The sequence below is a fragment of the Pinus tabuliformis genome, chromosome 1_1 (assembly GCF_031772625.1).
Source record: "Pinus tabuliformis cultivar Carrire ecotype Pingquan chromosome 1_1, CPIR1, whole genome shotgun sequence".
Lineage (NCBI taxonomy): Eukaryota > Viridiplantae > Streptophyta > Pinopsida > Pinales > Pinaceae > Pinus > Pinus tabuliformis.
The window spans coordinates 279,297,505-279,305,318 of NC_142297.1; positions in this window are offsets into that span (position 1 = coordinate 279,297,505).

Genomic DNA, 7,814 nt, shown 5'->3' on the forward strand with positions numbered 1-7,814 from the left:
ATTTCCATATACTTCCATTGCCCTTGAAATTCAGGTATAGTGCAATCTTTTTGGTTCATTTCTATATTTGAATCCTTTGGGCAACCATGAACTATAAGGATAATTATGATGCTTCATCTTATTTACAACTGTGCAGGATAATCTCAATTCAACACCCCGAGAGAACCTAACTTTGAAAAAGAAAATTTGTGTTCACTAAGCATAACAAGTACCTTATATATGCTATGTGAATTTATGGGTTATGCAGCTTTTGGGGAAAATGCACCTCGAAACCTATTGACAAGATTTGGATTCTACAAGCCTTACTGGCTTATTGACTTTGCCAATGCATGCATTTTGGTTCATCTGGTGGGAGCATACCAAGTAAGATTTTTTTTTTCATCCCTTCTTTTAGTTCTCCTGGATTGAAACTCTAATGTATTTTTTACACATAAAAACTTCATTGTAAATCATTTCATACCATTGTTGCAAGTATATTGTCAACCAATGTTTTCTTGCATTGAAGCATGGTTTTCTCATACTTGGCATGACAATAAATTCTTCAAGGAGGGAGTTGAAGCTCTTAGTAGGTCAACGAGCTTATCATGGGCATGTTCTAGATTGATATTTCCTTGAGGTAGGTTGAGTTATGTGTTTTTTTAGGGTTATTTAAGATCAATGACATGTAGAACATGTTTATACCTCTTTCAGGTATATGATTACATTCCTATATAAATTATAATCACTTGCACAATTTCATTGAATAGATATGATGTTTTTAGGTACCCAATTCTATCTTAACTATTAGTTAATCCCAATTATTTATGCTCGAAGGGTTTAACACCATTTTGAGAATAGGCATCTATGCAGGCCATTTAATCGCTCGTTAAATTAATGTAACTGGATGTTGCCTTATCTATGAATGCTAGAAAAAATGCTTGAGAACTTCAAAAAATGCATGAAAAAAGTTTCAAAAGAGTTTGAGAACTTCGACTGTCAGAATGAGTTGCCAAAGGATATGCAATGGACAAGCTATAATAATATTTCAAGAATATCTCCTGATTTGCAAATTTCTCCATGGGTCGAGTTTGTTCAATGGCAAGTGAGGAAACAAACAGTTAGGAAAGATTCTTTCCAACAAGCTTTGCATGAGGGGAGTGAGGGTGATTAGAATGAAATCTAGATGGGGAAACATCCCATTACCTCATTACCTTTTGTCAGTTGTCAAAAAAAAACATCTAGAGCTTGAGGAATAATGCCAAGTTGGTAAAATTAGGGTGTTGTTACAACCCCCACCAGGTTTCAAGTCTCACCTAGGATATCCTTGTGTTTGTGTTTATTGTGCACCAATACTTGCGATAATGCTTGGGCTTAGCTGCAAGTTCTAAGTGAAATTTGTTGTCTTAGCTACTCCTTAGTTAATGCAGCTTAGTGCACCAGTACTTGCGAGAACACTTAGACTCAAGTGCAAGTTCTGGGTGAAATAAGTTGTATTCTGTGACATCTGAAATCTGAAACTTAGTTGTCCAACAAAAATGTAATTTAGGGGCAGTATTTGTATAATCACTTACATTTACCTTAGTTATTGACCTTAGCTTTTTAAGTGTTCATTTGTTAATAACAAAATTTGATCCTCCATTTTTTGTAATTTGTTGGATAAATTCAACAAAAAGATAGGTGTGGAGCATGTTCTTCAAGACATAGCTACTAAGGTGTTGATTATGTGGCACTTAAAAAATTGATAATGAAGAGATGACCCATATTATTTTTTTCTTTATATGTTGCATTGATTTAATATTGGAGATGTTGAGGAGGAAATGAGGAGAATATGAGCATCACCAAATCCATTTATGATCATGCCCTCACGATGAAATCATAAATAATAGAAAGTTGTTGTGTTGTACCATCACCTTACCAGCGTCAATCCATTCTCAATTATCAATTAGAGTGGAGGAAAATGTTTGTTTTTATAGAATGGTATGCTAATATCTTTAACAAAAAACCTAGGGGACAAGTTGTACCTTCACTTGTTTCCAAAGAATCCTTATGGGTTTTAGGAAGGGAGGGTTTTTCTCTTACTGAAACTTTAATAAATATTTCTTGGTTAATAGTGAAAAACCCATCACAACCTACCTATATGAGGCCATGGATAAAGTCACAATGAATCTAGCCCAACACTTTGTGAGAGACTAGGTAAGGAGGGAAATATCATGTATATCATGGGATTTTCTTTATGATATATGGAACAATATCCTCCATCACCCACTTCATACAAGAGGGGCCATTCTCAACCATACATTGCTTTACTCTGGTAACTTTGACTACTATATTGAGACTATGGCTCGATTCTTTACTTGTGTGCGAAGCATCATGCCAGATCCAAGGGTACATGTAGTCGTACAAATTTTGAAGATGTATAAGAGAGTTATGAGATTAGATGGCTATGATATAGTAGTTGAAGGAGAGTTGTAATTTCGAATAAGAAATTTGTTGTAAATTTCACATTTGTAAAGATTTTCCTGTAAATGTTTCTCTTTTTCGACCAGACTGCTTTGATAACCCAGCTGCATTTGCTGGAAGTCCTGTTGTAACTTTACCAATTTTTCTTCTGCTTCCCGGCTAATGCTGGCCTACTGTAACTGTTGCTGCAAAAATAGGATTTTATCCTCTTTTTCTTTAAGCCATAGTTGAATTTCGAATGCTTTGTCAATAGTAACAGAAGCATAAGCTCTTGCGATTTGGGATAATTGTTTAGTCAATTTAGTGTTGTCTAAATTGCTATCATAAATTGTCAATCTAGGGCTCGTAAGCTGATGAAGTGAAGGTGTACAGTATGTACTTAAGTAACCTCTTAGATCTTTTTGTCGTTTGGGGGTGTTGTGGTTAATTTAACTTCCTAAGATGGAGTGAAGGTTTTATAAAGAAGGAAATGGCAAGAACATGAAGGTAAATTTACTGTACAAAGGCTGTTATGAATGGGGGCCCTCCATCCAAAAAACCCAAGGAAAGATCAGCTACGTGAAGGTGAACAGAAACAGTCTTCTTTTATAAAACCAGCATGTCAAAATACAGTGAAAAAGTGTTGTAGAAACAGCCTTCTAAAACAGAGTTTTGATAACAAAATAAGTACAACACTTACAATATTCAAAAAGCTAATCTATAAGCATTGGCACACACTTTATTTATAGGCACAGGGGCAAACTGCCCGCTGCGCGAACTAAGAAACTACAGCCTAACTAATTAACTACGCAGCAACACGCAGTCTTAACTAATTAACTTATGCAGCAACACGCATGCAACTTCGTGCACTTTTGGAGGAAACGGTCATCATGGGAAGTAAATCTATGGTTGGATCCTATCTTTTGCTGTCTTCGTGGCATGGAGGAAGTGCCAGCTATAGTTCCGTGTCTCAGCTGCTCACGGCTCCCGTGCCACCGTCTGGAACTTGACTTGTTTGACCGTGGAAACACCTGCGTTGACCGAGGGCATACGTGACTGGTTTAGCTCAACCAATAGCATACGATCCATGTAGACATCCATACCAACGTGCCCATGTGGCCCGTTCCTTGAGAACACACGTGGAGTATATCAAACAACAAAAAGGCTGCGGAATCTCTGAATAGCTGCGGAATTGCTGAACAGCTGCGGAATTGCTGTATATGTTCCAAAATTCTAATCAAACAGTCAAACATTAGCATAGTTAACAAACCATGATAAAAAGACATGTAATGCAATAATTTGAACAAGTTAATGGAGGAAAAGGTGGCAAAAGGAAGAAGTGAGTGGGAAAAAGTTGTTGAGAGGATAGGTAAATGAGTGCAAGGTTGAGGCTCAACATACCCCCACTCTGAGGGTGTTGCATGTCCCCATGCAACCAAAACTTTGCATAATCCTTTAGTTCACATGCTCGGATGCCTCTGCCAAGACATCCAACCTTCTCCTTTTCCTATTTGTTGCCAAACTTGTTCTCGGTTTCTTCACCAAGCACCTGAATTTCAAGTTGATCAATGCCCGGCTCAACTTCTTGCATTTTCTTTTCAACTTTCTATTCTTTCTTTGCCAAAGGCCCAAATGAAGCATGGTATTGTCGTGGATCATCTTGTCCACGTTACCTTGTTGTTTCAATGCTTCATTTTCATTTTTGATGTGGTGATTTAGGACCTCTAGCTCAAATATTTCTTGCTTCAGAGATTGAACCTGCTGTTCAAGGGGCAAGACTGTGCTAGGACCAGCAACAGATTGCTCCAATGTTTCTAAATAGTCATATGCTTCTTGCTGAACAGGGTCAATTTCTGGTGTTTTCCTTGGTCTGAATTCAAACCCTTGAAAGCTGTTCTCTCTTTCTTGTTGAAAAGGACATTCCTCTCTTGGAGGACTTGAGTCAATATCTAGCTGAATTTGCCTCTTCTCAGGTGTGCTCAAATCAACAAAATGGGACTGTTTTCCTTTGGTTACACTTTTCCTTTCTATGAGCCTTCTACTTCTTCTTACCTGTATGCTAGTGCTTTTCTTCTTCTTGGAGATGGCAGTTTCCTGAAGTTGGGCAAGTCTATGAGCTAATGTTTGGGTATCTTCTTCGGTTGAAGGCTCAGGTGAAGGGGATGGTGTTTGCAAAATAGCTTTTCCCTTATCCCTTTTCTGTCTTTTTGTTTTGCTGCCGTTTTCTTTCTCTTTTTGATTAGTTTCTTGGACAGTTTCTTGGGCAATTTCTTGAAGAGTTTCTGCAATAATTTCTTGGACAGTTTCTTCTACATCAGTATCTTGGGCAGCAGTTTCTTTTCCTTTTATTCTACTTCTCCAGGGCACTTTAGGAGAGCTAACAGAGGTTTCAGCTGCCTCCTGGAAATGGTTCCTAATAAGGAATTTCTCCCATGTGTCCCCCCTGATTTTCAATTGCTCTTCAATTAATATTTTGATGAGGCCATGGTGGTATAAGTGTGGCTCAATGTTACCCACATGTTTTTGCACAGCAGCACTCATTTTTCTTAAACTAGACAGCATGAAATAAGGGAGATTGATGGTATGTTCACCCATAAAATGCATCATTATCTTTGTGTGATAAACATACATTGTACCAAATCGGCCTTCACATGTCAAAAATTTATGCACTAGCAAAAGTAAGGCAGTCCATTCCTTTTTAATGTTACTTACAGGTATTCCTTTGGTAAAGATAGTAGTATCCATACCTGGATTTTTCAATATGTTCTTCCACTCTTGGCTTTCAACAGTTCGATTCTTGAACCATCGCTCTCCAGTACGAGGCAAAGCAGTTTCTTGAGCCAAGCTGCTTTCTGTGACAGTGAATTGCAGGTCTCCAATCTCCACAGTGTTTGTTTTCCCATCGAATGACCGAGAAAAGGCCTTGGTAACCTCTTTGTGATATCCTTTGAATTTCTGAATAAATTTTAGCCACTTGGCCTTCTGCAGGGCATTCCTTGTTTGTGGGTAACCGTCTAGAAATTTAGAACCTTCCGGCTCTGCTCTTAATAACTTGCCCATTTCGGTTACCAACTTCTCTTGCTGCTCTGACAATACTGTTTGGACGCTGGAGGAGAAAGTCTTCACGGGAAAACAGTGCTTCTCAGCATAAATTACGGCTGGAACAGAGAGCTATACGGCTACAGTAGAATGGCCGTAATGGAAATTGGGAAAACAATGTTCAGCAGTGGGTATTACGGCTACAGTAGAATGGCCGTGATGCAATTACGAGCCTGATGGTCAGGGTTTTAAGCGGAGAGGTGAGGAAAATAGGGCGGCATAGGTTTACGGTGAGACAGAGTAGTGAATGAATGCGAGAGTGAAATCGATGAAATCGAGGGAGTGAACAGCGATAGGAATGAAGTTATGCATGCGTAGAAGGGTATTAAAGGATAAAACGGCCGAATCCCATTGATGTCGGGTGACTGTATACACCTGGCTGCGGAATGATCAGTTGGAGAGCCATGGTATAACAGAACACGTCATTCTGGTACGAAGAATTAATGCAAGGGAGCGGGCCGTATCAATTTTGGATCAACAGCGATTATGGAACCGTTAGAACGGAGGTGAGGTGGACTACGTAGCATAATGGACAAAGAGTGGATGGGGATCTCGTTCAATCATTACACTAAGTGCCTAATACCATAATCCGAAAACCATACATAATGATATAACTGTTAGTTAGAGATTTAGAACATACCTTTGTGTATTTTGATTCCTTTGCTAATCATGATGCTAACCTTTGATTTATTGCTGCCTTTGTATATGCTGTGTGTCCTCATCCTTTAATGATGCTGGTACTTCTGACTGCAGATTTTTCCTTTTTGAAACAGAGTTTATTTTTGTTGCAGGGACAGAGTGTATTAGCTGCAAAATTCGGATATCAGCTGCGGAATTGGCTCCTAGTTGTAGAATTTGCAGCAACACTTTTCTTCCTGCACCAAGAGAATAAAAACAATTTGACTGAATGGAATAGTCCTGAGAGGGACTTTATTGATGAAAATGAGGTGGAATGAATGGACTGAAAAAAATGGAATGGAATGAAAATGATGAGATGAATGAAATGGATGGAATGAATGAGATGAATGAGATGGAAGGAGAGGGATTTTTTTTTGGAAAATATAAAGTGTCAGGTGACCCTGATTTTCACCTTATATTTTCTGCATAAGACTGCCAATCCAAGATTGGTTTTCAGGCTTATACAAGAGATTTTTTTTTTTTTTCTTTTTTTTTTTTTTTTTTTTTTTAACTGAAAGAAAGAGAGATTAGGCTGATGGAGGAGAAGGATTCTTCTCCACCAGCCTCATTGCAGAATCTTCTTGGAACAACTTAACAAATTCCTCCCTTGAGAGTGGCTTGTGGTAGACTTTCAACCGGTGGCCATTCACAATGAAAGGAGTCTGAAGCTCATCAATGGTCTTTACTCGAACTGCTCCATTGTTAAAGACTTCATCAATCTCATATGGTCCAAGCCAATGAGTTTGAAATTTTCCTTTGAAGTCCTTAAACTTGGAATCAAACAATAGTGCCCAATCTCCCTTCTGAAACTTTCTTTCTTTGATGTGTCGATCATGCCATTTAGTTCTTTGGTGCTGAACTAGATCGGTCCTTAGAATTGCATCTTGTCTCATTTCATCTAGTTCATTTAGCTGGTCCATTCTGTGCTTTTGGGCTTCTGATAAGCTCATCCCCAACTGAACTGCTGTCTTGAAGGTCTTGATTTGGAACTCAATGGGGAGCAGGACTTCTTTCCCATAAACAAGTTCATAGGGAGAATGTCCTGTTGTGTTCCTCCATGTAGTTCTATAGGCCCATAAGGCTTCAGGAAGCCTTTCTGCCCAATCTCTTCTATGGAGATGAACAGTCTTGGTGATGATGCTTTCAAGAACTTTATTTGTAGATTCCACTTGACCATTTGCTTGCGGATGGTATGGAGTAGATGTTCTATGCTTGATTTTATATTCCTCCATCAGCTTCCCCATCATTCTGGATGTAAATTGGCTTCCCTGATCTGTCACAATTTCTCTTGGGACGCCAAAACGAGTAAAAATATCCTCAAAAAGAAATTGAACAACTGAATTTTCAGTGGCAGAAGGCAATGCTTTGGCTTCTACCCACTTAGTAACATAATCAGTACAAACCAATATATACTTCTTTTGCCTAGATGGTGGATTAATAGGTCCAACAAAATCTAGAGCCCATTTCTCAAAGGGTTCGATGCATACCTGTGGCTGTAGTGGCATTTCATTTGAAAGAGTTGGTCTCCCAACTCTTTGGCAGCTGTCACACCTTCTAACATATTGCTTTGCATCTTTAAAGAGAGAAGGCCAATAATATCCTAAAGAAAGGATTTTATA